The sequence below is a fragment of the Odocoileus virginianus genome, chromosome 30, assembly GCF_023699985.2.
Source record: "Odocoileus virginianus isolate 20LAN1187 ecotype Illinois chromosome 30, Ovbor_1.2, whole genome shotgun sequence".
Lineage (NCBI taxonomy): Eukaryota > Metazoa > Chordata > Mammalia > Artiodactyla > Cervidae > Odocoileus > Odocoileus virginianus.
In genome coordinates, this window is record NC_069703.1 from 3,422,618 (window position 1) to 3,438,393 (window position 15,776).

General features: G+C 36.4%; 1 pseudogene; it reads right to left on the reverse strand.

The window, feature by feature from the left end:
• Positions 1-566: 566 nt before the first annotated feature.
• The window catches only part of LOC139032118 (craniofacial development protein 2-like), a 96,708-nt pseudogene continuing 81,498 nt past the window's right edge, over positions 567-15,776 (reverse strand).

Genomic DNA, 15,776 nt, shown 5'->3' on the forward strand with positions numbered 1-15,776 from the left:
AATGAGACACGGTAGGGAGGTCTTCTAACTTAAAAGGGACAAAAATCAATGGTTGAATTTCAGAACTATTTCTGTGAAGGATCACTTCCAGCCATTTGGTCCTTTACCTACAGTCCCTAATACTTCACTGTGAAGCTTCTAGAATTTCATGTGTTCTACATCTGGCTGACAATCAAAATCACCTAAAGTGCTGCATCCCTAAATATAAGTGTACTGGAGTCACCTGTCTGTCTTGTTAGGGTGCAGATTCTGACTCAGTTAGGCTAGAGAATCTTTATTTTAAAAACATGCAGGGAGGAGGAGCTAAGATGGTGGAGGAATAGGACCGGGAGACCACTTTCTCACCTACAAATTCATCAAAAGAACATTTGAACGCTGAGCGAACTGCACAATACAACTTCTGATCACTAGCAGAGGACATCAGGCGCTCGGACAAGCAGCCCATTGTCTTTGAAAGGAGGTAGGACAAAATATAAAAGATCAAAAGAGAGACAAAAGAGCTAGGAATGGAGACCCGTCCCAGGATGAGGGTAATACAGGAAGTTTCCAAACACCAGGGAACCCTCTCACTGGCAGGTCTGGGGGAAGTTTTTGAATCTTGGAGGGCAACCTAAGAGGGAGGAAAAATAAATAAAACCCACAGATTACATGCCTAAAGGGAACTCCGAGCAGAAAAGTACCCCAGACGCTCACATCTGCCACCAACAACTGGGGGCTGAACGGAAAGGAGCGGGTGGCATTGCTTAGGAACAAAAGGACAACTGAGCAATTCCAGAGAAGAGCTAGCCAGCGGTGGACCAGCCCATCCCCCGCCTGAGGCAGGAGGCAGGGGGGAGGGGAAAGGGGCAAACTTGGCCCCAGAGATGGCATCCCCTACCAAATTGCAAACACGCTTCCAGTTTGTAACCAAAGACTTCCTGAGATTCGGGATGGTTGACATCTACTGGGAGGGTCGCGGCTAGAGACCAGCTCCCCAGAACAGACACAAGGCGCACCCAACAGGCGTTCATGGAAACTGAGGCTGGGACCGCGGAGCGGAGAAGGCACACTGCACCTGGGGAGAGTGCGCTCGTCAAGCTCCTGGCAGCCTGAGCTGCTCGGGCTGGGGAAGGCACAAAACGCAGACCCAACCGAGTCTGCGCTTATATGGAGCACCCAAAAACTGGAACCACACCCAACTAAGGGCCCGCTCCCTGGAGAGCAGCCTGGAGCCTGAGCAGTGTAGACGGGGAAAGCACATACCCATGAGCGGGGCCAAACCCACTGTGGCAGGAACACTTCGAGTGTTCACAGGCCAGTGAGATTTGTCTGCAGTGCCCCACCCTCTCCACAGCGCCACTGAACAAGCAAACCTAAACAAGAGACCACCTCCACCCACTTGGGTCAGGGCGGAAATTAGACACTGAAGAGACTGGCAAACAGAAGCCAAATAAACAAAAGGAACCGCTTCAGAAATGACAGGTGCAACAGATCCTTGTAGTTAATACTGACTACACTGGAAGGGGCCTATAGATATTGAGAAGTGTAAGCTGGAACAAGGAGTTATCTGAAACTGAACCGAACCCACACTGCCCGAAACAGCTCCAGAGAAATTCCTAGATATATTTTTACTATTTTTTTAATTAAAAAAAATTTTTTTTCTTTTTTTAATTTTTTTTATTTTCTTTTAAAATTCCCTATTACTCCTCTATTACTCTTTAATTTTAATATATATATATATATTTTACTATTTTTTAATTAAAAAAAATTTTTTGGCTTTTTTTTCTTTTTTTAAAGTCCTCTATTGCTCCTTAATTTTCATTTTCATTCTCATATATTTTTACTATTTTTTTAATTAAATTTTTTTCTTTTATTTTCTTTTAAAGTCCTCTATTACTCTTTAATTTTAATTTTCATATATTTTTTTTTACTATTTTTTAATTAAAAAAATTTTTTTTGCCTTTTTTTCTTTTCTTTTTTTTTTTAAAGTCCTCTATTGCTCCTTAATTTTCATTTTCATTCTCATATATTTTTACTATTTTTTTACTATTTTTTAATTAAATTTTTTTCTTTTATTTTCTTTTAAAGTCCTCTATTACTCCTTAATTTTCATTTTCATTTCACTATAACCTTGCAAAAAAACAAAAAAAGAGACCCTATTTTTAAAGCAAACTTCATATACATATTTCTTAAATTTTTTGTGTTTTTGTTTTTAATATTGTATTTTTAAGAGCCTAACCTCTACTCTAGATTTTTAATCTTTGTTTTTCAGTGTTTGATATCAATTTTGGACATTTAAGAATCCAATATTCAGTACCCATCTTTACTCAGGAGGGTGATGATTACTCTCTTCCCCTTTTGACTCTCCTTTTTCTCCCCCAGATCACCTCTATTTCCTCCCTCCTCTTTCTCTTCTCAATGCAATTCTGTGAATCTCTGTGGGTGTTCTGGGCTACGGAAAACACTTAGGGAACAGAGTACTGTATAGATCTGTCTCTCTCGAGTCCCCCTTTTTCTCCTCCTGCTCACCTCTATCTCATTCCTCCCTCTCTTCTTCTTCATGTAACTCTGTGGACCTCTCTGGATGTCCCTCACTGTAGATAATCCTTTCACCATTAACCTAGAAGTTTTATTATCAGTGCTGTATAGTTGGAGAAGTTTTGAGGCTACTGGAAGAATAACACTGAAATCCAGAGACAGGAGGCTTAAGCCCAAAACCTTAGAACACCAGAGAACTCCTGACTACAGGGAATATTAAGTAATAAGAGATCATCCAAAAGCCTCCATACCTACACTGAAACCAACCACCACCCGAGAGCCAATAAGTTCCAGAGCAAGACATACCACACAAATTCTCCAGCAACGCAGGAACATAGCCCTGAGCGTCAACATACAGGCTGCCCAAAGTCACACCAAACACATAGACCCACCTCAAAACTCACTACTGGACACTCCATTGCACTCCAGAGAGAAGAAATCCAGCTCCGTGCACCAGAACACCGACGCAAGCTTCCCTAACCAAAAAAACTTGACAAGCCAATCGTCCAACTCCACCCACTGGGAGAAACCTCCACAATAAAAAGGAACCACAGACCACCAGAATACAGAAAGGCCACTCCAAACACAGCAATCTAAACAAGATGAAAAGGCAGAGAAATACCCAACAGGTAAAGGAACATGAAAAATGACCACCAAGTCAAACAAAAGAGGAGGAGATAGGGAATCTACCTGAAAAAAATTTAGAATAATAATAATAATAATGATCCATAATCTTGAAAACAAAATGGAGTTACAGATAAATAGCCTGGAGACAAGGATTGAGAAGATGCAAGAAATGTTTAACAAGGACCTAGAAGAAATAAAAAAGAGTCAATTAAAAATCAGTAATGCAATAAATGAGATCAAAAGCACTCTGGAGGGAACCATGAGTAGAATAACGGAGGCAGAAAATAGGATAAGTGAGGTCTAAGATAAAATGGTGGAAATAAATGAAGCAGAGAGGAAAAAAGAAAAAAGAATCAAAAGAAATGAGGACAACCTCAGGGACCTCTGGGACAATGTGAGACACCCCAACATTCGAATCATAAGAGTCCCAGAAGAAGAAGAAGACAAAAAGGAAGGCCATGAGAAAATACTCGAGGAGATAATAGCTGAAAAATTCCTCAAAATGGGGAAGGAAATAGTCACACAGGTCCAAGAAACCCAGAGAGTCCCAAACAGGAAAAACCCAAGGTGAAACACCCCAAGACACATATTAATCAAATTAGCAAAGATCAAACACAAAGAACAAATATTAAAAGCAGCAAGGGAAAGCCAACAAATAACACACAAAGGGATTCCCATAAAGATAACAGCTGATCTATCAATAGAAACCCTTCAGGCAAGAAGGGAATGGCAGGACATACTTCAAGTAATGAAAGAGAATAACCTACAACCTAGATTACTGTACCCAGCAAGGATCTCATTCAGATATGAAGGAGAATTCAAAAGCTTTACAGACAAGCAAAAGCTGAGAGAATTCAGCACCACCAAAACAGCTCTTCAACAAATGCTAAAGGATCTTCTCTAGACAGGAAACACAGAAAGGTTGTATAAATGCGAACCCAAAACAACAAAGTAAATGGCAACGGGATGATACCTATCAATAATAACCTAAAGGGTAAATGGGCTGAATGCCCCAACCAAAAGACAAAGACTGGCTGAATGGATACAAAAACAAGACCCCTATATATGCTATCTACAAGAGACACACCACAAAACAAGGGACACATACAGACTGAAAGTGAAGGGCTGGAAAAAAATATTTCATGCAAACGGAGACCAAAAGAAAGCAGGAGTGGCAATACTCATATCAGATAAAATAGACTTTCAAATAAAGGCTGTCAAAAGAGACAAGGACACTACACAAAGGACACCAATAAGAAGATATAACATTTATAAATATATATGCACCCAACATAGGAGCACCGCAATATGTAAGGCAAATGCTAATGAGTATGAAAGGTGAAATTAACAATAACACAATAATAGTGGGAGACTTTAATACCACACTCACACCTATGGATAGGTCAACTAAACAGAAAATTAACAAGGAAACACAAACTTTAAATGACACAATGGACCATCTAGACCTAATTGATATCTATTGGACATTTCACCCCAAAACAATCAATTTCCTTTTTCTCAAGTGCACACGGAACCTTCTCCAGAATAGATCACATCCTGGGCCATAAATGTAGCCTTGGTAAATTCAAAAAAATTGAAATCATTCCAGTCATCTTTTCTGACCACAATGCAGTAAGACTAGATCTCAATTGCAGGAAAAAAAAAACTATTAAAAATTCAAACATATGAAGGCTAAATAACACCCTTCTGAATAACCAACAAATCATAGAAGAAATCTAAAAATAAATCAAAATATGCACAGAAACAAAAGAAAATGAAAACACAACAACCCTAAACCTATGGGACACTATAAACGCAGTGCTAAGGGGAAGATTCATAGCATTACAGGCATACCTCAAGAAAGAAGAAAAAGTCAACTAAATAACCTAGCTCTACACCTAAAGCAACTAGAGAAGGAAGAAATGAAGAACCCCAGGGTTAGTAGAAGGAAAGAAATCTTAAAAATTAGGGCAGAAATAAATGCAAAAGAAACAAAAGAGACCATAGCAAAAATGAACAAAGCTAAAAGCTGGTTTTTTGAAAAGATAAGCAAAATTGACAAACTGCTAGCAAAACTCATTAAGAAACAAAGGGAGAAGAAGCAAATCAACAAAATTAGAAATGAAAATGGAGAGATCACAACAGACAACACGGAAATAAAAAGGATCATAAGAGACTACTACCAGCAGCTCTATGCCAAAAAAATGAACAACTTGGAAGAAATGGACAAATTTCTAGAAAATTATAACTTTCCAAATATGAACCAGGAAGAAATAGAAGATCTTAACAGACCTATCACAAGCACAGAAATCGAAACTGTAATCAGAAATCTCACAGCAAACAAAAGCCCAGGACCAGATGGCTTCACAGCTGAATTCTACCAAAAATTTAGAGAAGAGCTAACACCTATCTTACTCAAACTCTTCCAGAAATTCGCAGAAGAAGGTAAACTTCAAAACTCATTCTATGAGGCCACCATCACCCTAATTCCAAAACTAGACAAAGATGCCACAAAAAAAAGAAAACTACAGCCCAATATCACTGATGAATATAGATGCAAAAAATCCTTAACAAAATTCTAGCAAACAGAATCCAATAACATATTAAAAAGATCATACTTCATGACCAAGTGGGCTTTATCCCAGGAATTCAAGGAATCTATAATATCCACAAATTAATCAATGTAATACACCACATTAACAAATGGAAAGGTAAAAACCACATGATTATCTCGATAGATGCAGAAAAAGCCTTTGACAAGATTCAACATCCATTTATGATAAAAACTCTCCAGAAAGCAGGCATAGAAGGAACATACCTCAACAAAATAAAAGATATATATGGCAAACCCACAGCAAACATTATCCTCAATGGTGAAAAATAAAAAGCATTTCCCCTAAAGTCAGGAACAAGACAAGGGTGCCAGCTGTCACCACTACTATAAAACATAGTTTTGGAAGTTTTGGTCACAGCAATCAGAGCAGAAAAAGAAATAAAAGGAATCCAGACTGGAAAAGAAGAAGTGGAACTTTCACTGTTTGCAGATGACGTGATCCTCTACATAGAAAACCCTAAAGACTCTACCAGAAAATTAATAGAGCTAATTAATGAATATAGCAAAGTTGCAGGATATAAAATTAACACACAGAAATCCCTTGCATTCTTATACACTAACAATGAGAAAACAGAAAGAGAAATTAAAGAAACAATACCATTCACCATTGCAGCAAAAAGAATAAAATATTTAGGAGTATATCTACCGAAATGACCTATACATAGAAAACTATAAAACACTGATGAAAGAAATCAAAGAGGACACAAACAGATGGAGAAATATACCGTGTTCGTGGATTGGAAGAATCAATATTGTGAAAATGAGTATACTCCCCAGAGCAATCTATAGATTCAATGCAATCCCTATCAAGCTACCAATGGTATTTTTCAGAGAACTAGAGCAAATAATTTCACATTTTGTATGGAAATACAAAAAACCTAGAATAGCCAAAGGAATCTTGAGAAAGAAGGATGGAACTGGAGGAATCAACCTGCCTGACTTCAGGCTCTACTACAAAGTCACAGTCATCAGGACAATATGGTACTGGCACAAAGACAGAAATATAGATCAGTGGAACAAAATAGAAAGCCCAGAGACAAATCCACGTACCTACGGACACCTTATCTTCGACAAAGGAGGCAAGAATATACAATGGAAAAAGACAACCTCTTTAACAAGTGTTGCTGGGAAAACTGGTCAACCACTCATAAAAGAATGAAACTAGAACACTTTCTAACACCATACACAAAAACAAACTCAAAATGGATTAAAGATCTAAATGTAAGACCATAAACTATAAAACTCCTAGAGGAGAACATAGGCAAAACACTCTCTGACATAAATCAGAGCAAGATCCTCTATGACCCACCTCCCAGAATATTGGACATAAAAGCAAAAATAAACAAATGGGACCTAATTAAACTTAAAAGCTTTTGCACAAAAAAAAGAAAGTATAAGCAAGGTGAAAATACAGTCTTCGGAATGGGAGAAAATAATAGCAAATGAAGCAACAGACAAAGGGTTAATCTCAAGAATATACAAGCAACTCCTGTAGCTCAATTCCAGAAAAATAAATGACCTATTTCAAAACATGGACCAAAGATCTAAACAGACATTTCTCCAAAGAAGACATACAGATGGCTAACAAACACATGAAAAGATGCTCAACATCACTCATTATCAGAGAAATGCAAATCAAAACCACAATGAGGTACCATTACACATCAGTCAGAATGGCTGCTATCCAAAAGTCTACAAGCAATAAACGCTGGACAGGGTGTGGAGAAAAGGGAACCCTCTTACACTGTTGGTGGGAATGCAAATTAATACAGCCACTATAGAGAACAGTGTGGAGATTCCTTAAAAAACTGGAAATAGAACTGCCATATGACCCAGCAATCCCACTTCTGGGCATACACACCGAGGAAACCAGATCTGAAAGAGACACGTGCACCCCAGTGTTCATCACAGCACTGTTTATAATAGCCAGGACATGGAAGCAACCTAGATGCCCATCAGCAGACGAATGGATAAGGTAGCTGTGGTACATATACACAATGGAATATTACTCAGCTGTTAAAAAGAATTCATTTGAATCAGTTCTAATGAGATGGATGAAACTGGAGCCCATTATACAGAGTGAAGTAAGTCAGAAAGATAAATACCAATATAGTATACTAATGCATATATATGGAATTTTAAAATACATGGAATTTTAAAAGATGGTAATGATAACACTTTATGCAAAACAGAAAAAGAGACACAGCTGTACAGAACAGACTTTTAGACTCTGTGGGAGAAGGTGAGGGTGGGGTGTTCATAGAAAACAGCATTGAAACAAGTATACTATCAAGGGTGAAACAGATCACCAGCCCAGGTTGGAGGCATCAGACAAGTGCTCAGGGCTGGTGCACTGGGAAGACCCAGAGGGATGGGATGGAGAGAGAGGTAAGAAGGGGGTTCAGGATGGGGAACACATGTAAATCCATGACTGATTCATGTCAATGTATGGCAAAACCCACTACAATATTGTAAAGTACTTAACCTACAACTAATAAAAATAAATGGAAAAAATAAAAAAATAATAAAAAATAAAAACAGGCATATAGGTCTTTTAGTTCAACCAGTGTGCTTTCCATTTGAAAATTAAGGCCTTGGAGCCCATGAATACAAATTGGGGATGTAGCTCCTTCTGGTCATCTGAATTTTAATCTCCTATTCAAAGGCTTAGTCATAGAAATGCCTCAGTGAGACCAGAAATTTTAATGTGTCAAAAAAAAAAAAAAAAAGCACAGTTTACCCACTTTTCCACATAAAATAAATAACAGTTCCTAGGAATAAGACAGTATACATTTTAATTCTGGAAAATCTCACACAGAATTGTATGCAATTTTAATACTCCTATGTTTAGGTATATCTAAAGATTTAACTTTCCTTAGATATTACATAAATGAAACAAATTCTGACCAGCTTTTTAGCTATAAATGATTATTTTACAAATTTTCAAATATACACATATGTATTTTATGTGTATATATATATGTGTGTGTGTATATATACACATACATACATGTATATGGATATGCATATACAGTATATATATATACACACACATACATATATGGCTCACTCTAATTATTTACAAAACTAATTTCCATATTGAAAAATAGTATATTCTACAAAGAATAATATGTTCCCTACCAGCTTTTAGTCACTTGCCTTTTGTTCTAGTGAAGTATAAAAAGAAACGATTCATGAGGAAACTTCCCTAAGAAAAACTTTAAAATATTTTTCTAAAATAATTAGCAACAATTATGGTCAATAGGAGTGTTTCATTTATAGCTTGAACATAATTCATTCATTTATGAATTCAGCACAGAGTATATATTTACTATTTTGTGACAAGAACTGTTTTAGGCAGGGTGATTCATAGGCAAGCAAAATCTCTGCTACAATGAACCTTGTATTCTACTGGAAGGAGCCAAATACAAACCAAAAATTGTGATATTATATTTAATTTTATATAATGAGAAATGTTATAAAAATAAAATTACTGTAAACAATCATAAAAAATACAATAGTTGGTATCTTTTTTGAACTGATTACAGAAAATGAGTAGACAGAAAAATGAAGTGAGGCATCCTCACATATGAGTATCCATGGGAAAATTATTCTAGGCAGATAGGACAACAAGCATGGGACTCCAGAACAGGAATATCCTTGGAGGACTTAAAATTAGAAAAGAAAAAAAATGCATCTGTGTGTGTGTGTGTGTGTGTGTGTGTGTGTGTGAGTGCATGCACATGTGTGGGTGGGAGTGTGGGGGTGGAGGAGAGAAGAGGGTAGTGGAATATAAATAGTCTTCGGGTCATGAGAAGCATTTTGTTTTCACTATAAGTCATGCTACTGAAGGATTTTAAGCAGGATTTTTAAAAGACCACTTGCCTTCCTGTGTGGAAAATAAATGAAGAGGAAGAATAAGTAAAAACAGGAAACAAGTTAAAAGCCCAATACATACAAAATAAAACAGAGAGAGATGGTGCTATTTTATAATTAGAGTAGCAGTTGGATTGAGAAATACTCAAAATAAAGATATTTTGAAAAAATGGCAAATTTGATTTTTCCTAAGAGAGATGAGATATTTAATAGTTTTTTCATAAATCTTTACCAGAAAATAATCTTTTAATAGCTGTCTGTTGCATGAGCATGCCATTCTAATAATTAAATATGACAGTACATAATACGACAGAAATTATATACCTTTGCTATTTTAAAGCATTTTAATGAGTAATTTAGATATGTCTTTTCCACAAAATTGTTAAAGAAAAATGGATTATCTACATTATGCTTTGATTTGATAATGTTTCTAATATCTAATTTTATTCACAGAACTTACCTAGATAGTCAAATAATTCTCCCTCCCTTAAACTTCAGGCATGTATATGCAGGGTTTTGAGCTGGTTGTTTTTATGATAATAACATGAGTCAAGTGAAAATTAGTGAGCATCCCAAGAATGATGTATTTTCACATACAATTTCCTTTGACAAAGATAGTTTCAAATTTAACTGAACACAAATACTATAACAAAACATCTTATTAAATGTCATTTCATATGATAAACACTTTTCAGTCCTATAAAAAAAAGATGAATATTTCAAAAAGAGGACTGTCTTTTTTACTAAACAGCCTTAGAGCAAACTTCCATGTTATGATGACAACTTTCAGCGTAATTATAGCTCTAACTTAAATTTTCTGAAAATGGACATCTAATTATTCACCAATCTTGATTATTATCTTTCTCTAAACAAAGGAATATCATGTTCTTTGAGTTCAAAAGTCTTCAACAGCTTTATTTAATTTCCTTTCTCAAGATTTTCTCACTTAATGCTAGTTGAAACTTAATGGCCCTGAATTCCACATCATTCTAAATAAGACTGAAATATGGAATCAAACCTTTCAAATAATTTATTTCCACACAATGAATTCATCTCTGAACTGAAAATCATAAAAAAGAGAAGAAGAAGCAGATATTAATGAAATAGAGGGAAAAAGTGGGAACCAGAACCAAGTTCTTAGTAGTCATATTCACTTTTTTTAATAATTATTGAGAGATATTAAAGAATAGGTTTGATAAAAAGCCTCACAAATGCTTATATCTAATAATGAAGGCATAAATTTCAACCCACAAAGAATGATATAAAAAAACAGAATAGCTTTTTGGGGTTGTCGTTGTTTAGTCACTATGTCATGTCCAACCCTGTGACTCCATGGACTGCAGCACATCAGGCTTCCCTGTACTTCACTGTCTCTCAGAGTTCAAACTCATCTCCATTGAGTTGGTGATGCCATTGAATTATTTCATCCTCTGTTGTCCCCTCCTTCTCCTACCCTCCATCTTTCCCAGTATCAGGGTTTTTTCCAATGAGTCAGCTCTTCACATCACCTGGTCAACAATGGGAGCATCAGCCTCAGCAACAGTCCTTCCAATGAATATTCATGGTTGATTTCCTTTAGGATTAACTCATGTGATCTTCTTGTAGTCCAAGAGACTCTCAAGATTATTTTCCAGCAACAGTTTGAATGCATCAACTCTTTGGCTCTCAGCCTTCTTTATGGACCAACATTCACATCCATACATGACTACTGAAAAAACCATACATCACTCTACACACCTTTGTTGGCATTGTGATGTCTCTGCTTCTAAATGTTCTGTTCAGTTTTGTCAAAACTTTCCTTCCAAGAAGCAAGCATCTTTGAATTTTGTGGTGCTCATTGTCCGCAGTGATTATGGAACTGAAGAAAAGAAAATCTGTCACCGTTCACACTTTTTCTCCATAATTTGCTATGAAATGAAGGGACCAGATGTCATGATGTTAGTTTTTTGAATGAGGGAATGGCAGTCCACTCCAGTATTCTTGCCTGGAGAACTTCGTGGACAGAGGAGCGTGGTGGGCTACAGTTGGTAAGCCAGTTTTTTTCACTCTCCTCTTTCACCTTTATTAAGAGGTTCTTTAGTTCCTCCTCTTAGTTGTGTGGTTGTTGATATTTCTCCTGGAAATCTTGATTCTTGCTTGGTATTCATCCAGAGGGCATTTTGCATGATGTACTCTGCATAGAAGTTAAATAAGCAGGGTGACAATATATAGCCTCCATTCCTAATTTTGAACCAGTCCATTGGTCCATGTCCAGTTCTAACTGTTGCTTCTTGATCTGCATACAGGAGGCAAGTCAGGTCATCTGGTATTCCCATCTCTTTAAGAATTTTCCACAGTTTGTTGTGATCCACACAATCAAAAGCTTAATATATCATTCCCTTTCTCCTTTGCCTTTCACTTCTTTTCTCAGCTGTTTGTAAGGGCTCCTCAGGCAACCACTTTGCCTTCCTGCATTTCTTTTTCTTGGGAATGGTTCGGTTACCATTTCCTATACAATGTTATGAACCTCCATTTATAGTTTTTCAGGCACTGTGTCTACCATATCTAATCCCTTAATTTTCAACATTTCTTTTAAAATTTTTATTTTGAACCTCCATTTCTAAATAGAGAAACTAAATCTGTCATTGCAAAATCTTTCCATTTTCCTGAGTGTGTTTTTAAGTTACTAGGATGGTGATCAGATGATAAATAATCTGCCTTTAATGCAGAATGCCCTGTAGCAATCCCTGTGTTGGGAAGCTCCCCTGAAGGAGGGAATGGCAATCCACTCCAGTGTTCTTGCCTGGGGAACTTCGTGGACAGAGGAGCCTGGTGGGCTACAGTTTGTGGGGTCATATAGAGTGGTGCACAACTGAGTGACGAACACTTTCAGGACACTGACATCCTGTCAAAGAGTTGGGTGAGAGCCTTTTTGGTCATCACAATCTCTCCCTTATCAAAGTTTTTCTGTTAAAGTTCCTACCATATGTTCAGTAACAAGGGTAAGAACTTTGAAATATATGTTGTGCTTTCAATGTACCATTCATATTTTTCTCTCTTCTATGTTTCCATTGAAATGAACTAGATTTCTAGATTTTCTAACTTTTCACCTTATTTTCGGTCTCTTTTCTCCATCCATAATCTTGCATATTGCTATCGCAGTTGTTTTTCCAGACAATAGCTATACCATCACACTACTTTAAATTTAAATACACAGCAAATGCTTTCTCTTGTCATTAGAATAAATTGAAATTCCTTTTAAGCTTCAAAGCTCTCAGTGACCTGTACCCTTCCCAAGTGGGCTATGACCTCATACCCCTCAGAACATTTTTCTTAACATTTTATATAATTTATAACCTTCATAAGGAGAAGGCAATGGCAACCCACTCCAGTACTCTTGCCTGGAAAATCCCATGGATGGAGGAGCCTGGTAGGCTGCAGTCCATGGGGTCCCTAAGAGTTGGACACGACTGAGTGACTTCACTTTCTCTTTTCACTTTCATGCATTGGAGAAGGAAATGGCAACCCACTGCACTATTCTTGCCTGGAGAATCCCAGGGACGGCGGAGCCTGGTGGGCTGTCATCTATGGGGATGCATAGAGTCAGACACGACTGAAGTGACTTAGCAGCAGAAGCAGCAGTATAACCTTCATAAGATGTTCCCTGGTGGCTTAGTGGTAAAGAAACTTTCCACCCAAGCAAGAGATGCAGTTTTGATCCCTGGGTCCAGAAGATCCCATGGAGAAGATAATGGCAATCCACTCTAGTATTTGTGCCTGGGAAATCGCATGTACAGAGGAGCCTGGCAGGCTACAGTCTAGGATTTGCAGAGTTTGATGTGATTTAGTGAATAAACAACAAACCTTCATAAATGTTTCAGTGATCCTCACTTATATAGTTATTCCGTTTCCTTATACAACTGTCTGTCGCAGGTCATCTAACTTAGGAATTTTATCACTTTGTATTAGACAGACATGAATATACACACACACACACTTGCAATTTTTATCTTTTTTATATTAATGTGTGGAATGACTTCTGCAAGTCTAAATTGCAGACTGCCACATTCATCTGTATGTGTTAAAATAACTAAGGACTTCTAGTACAAGCTAAGAATGAGAAGTGACCTAATAATTTGGATGTGAAGAAGAAAATATACTGTGCTGCATGCTTAGTGTCACCGCTCTCCAGCCTCTGGTCACACGGTGTGATCCTTTACAGTCAGGAGTCTGGGTACAGAGATAGTTGTGCCTCCCCCTTCCCAAAGATGTAGTGCTATGTTTCCTCCTGGAACAAGACCAAATACTGCAATTATCTCAAAGACTGCTTTTGAGAGTCTTAAGGATGGGGAAGCAAAGTGAGATTAACCTCCAGGAAACATTCTAGTAGTGTGTAGGTATGAAAGTTTCATTGTCTTGGTCATGACTAAAATACAAACGTTTTCCACTAGGAGAAAGATGGGCCTTTCCTAGTGGCCAACGGTAAAGAACCCACCTACTGTGAGGAGACACAGGTTCAATCCCTGGGCCAGAAGATGCCCTGGAAAAGGAAATGGCAACCCATTCTGGTATTCTTGCTTGTGAAGTCCTACGGACAGAAGAGACTGATGGGCTTGGACCCGAGCTAGCAACTAAACCACCACCACCAGGAGAAAGATGTTGTACAGTATATAGACAAAACAATATATATACAGAAAGAAAGATAAGAAAGAGGGAGAGAGAGCACCTTGTAGAAATAATTCTTCTAGTTATTTTTAAAATATTTATAAAGAATAAAATGTAGATTGTTTTATTTTTTTGCTTATAGTAATACTTTAGTTGAAACTACATTTCCAGTATATCATGTGGAATTTACAATATGTAAGTTTCCTTACAAATGTTGTCAGAAACATGTGGCTATTTAAATTTAAATTTATTAAGATTAATTAATTAAAAATTAAGTTCCTTCATCACATATTTTGATTCCTTAATAGCCACTTGTAAGTAGTGACTACAATATTGCATAACTGTGAACAGCATTTGTAGACTATTAGATACTATAGAATTCCTGAAAACACATTGAACTTTTGCATTTGAAACAAATCATTTTTTTCTTGAAAAGACTTGTAATGGGAAACTTTTCTAATTTAATTCTAGTAGGAAAAAACTTAACTAATTCAATTTTAAAAAGCTCCACTAATTTTCAGGTCTTCTCATATATCTAGTAACCATACCTCAGAGAATAATATAAACTTAAAAGGCAAGTAATCCCTTATTCAAAATTGAACATGTCATGCAAAGAGCTCAAAGATAATAAAAATCTAGAAGACTGTGATGAGCACAAATATTCTTCACTAATTAAAACTTTTTAAAACATATTTATGATTGTAAAATACCTGAATGCCTCTGTAATTTACAAATGGAACTACTAATAAGCTTTTGCATGCTTATAAGATGTTGGTAAAATTGGTTCCTTTTAGATTTTTCAAATGCCATAGGACTGGGCCTCTTGAAAAAATTTAACTAATTGGATAAATTCTAAATCATTATGATCTATAATCTTCATTTACATCACAAATCACTGTCACATTCTCATTAATTCTAGTAATTGTACTTTAAAAACTAACAATTATAGTTTATATTTATTGCCTACTTTCTATGTAGATTATCTAATTTAGCCCTCATTACACCTTATGTTTATTATCTCTACTTTCTAATGCAGAAATCAAGATTCAGCATTTAGTTTACTTGATCAAGATCATCTTTCTTGAAAGTAGTACAGCTTGGTTTTTAAATCAGAAAGTTTACCTCCATTACTCCACTTCAAACTTTCCATGATAAAATTGATACTGCCTTTACTTTTCCAACAAAGATTTTTCAGCATCTTTTGTATACATGTATATGTGTACTGTCCTTTTCTTCTCTAGGGATATAACAGAAAACACAAACACACATATTCATGCATACGTTTGAAACTAAACTAAAGCTTTACATTATCTATTTTAATTTATAAAGATAATCTAGATATAAACTGCAATATTTAATATTTTCTGGAGGTATTTTTTAGTTGTACATTTTTTAAGATTTTTTATTTTATATTGAATATAGCTGATTAACAATGTTGTATTAGTTTCAGGTGTACAGCAGAATGATTCAGTTATACCCTTACATGTATGTATTTTCA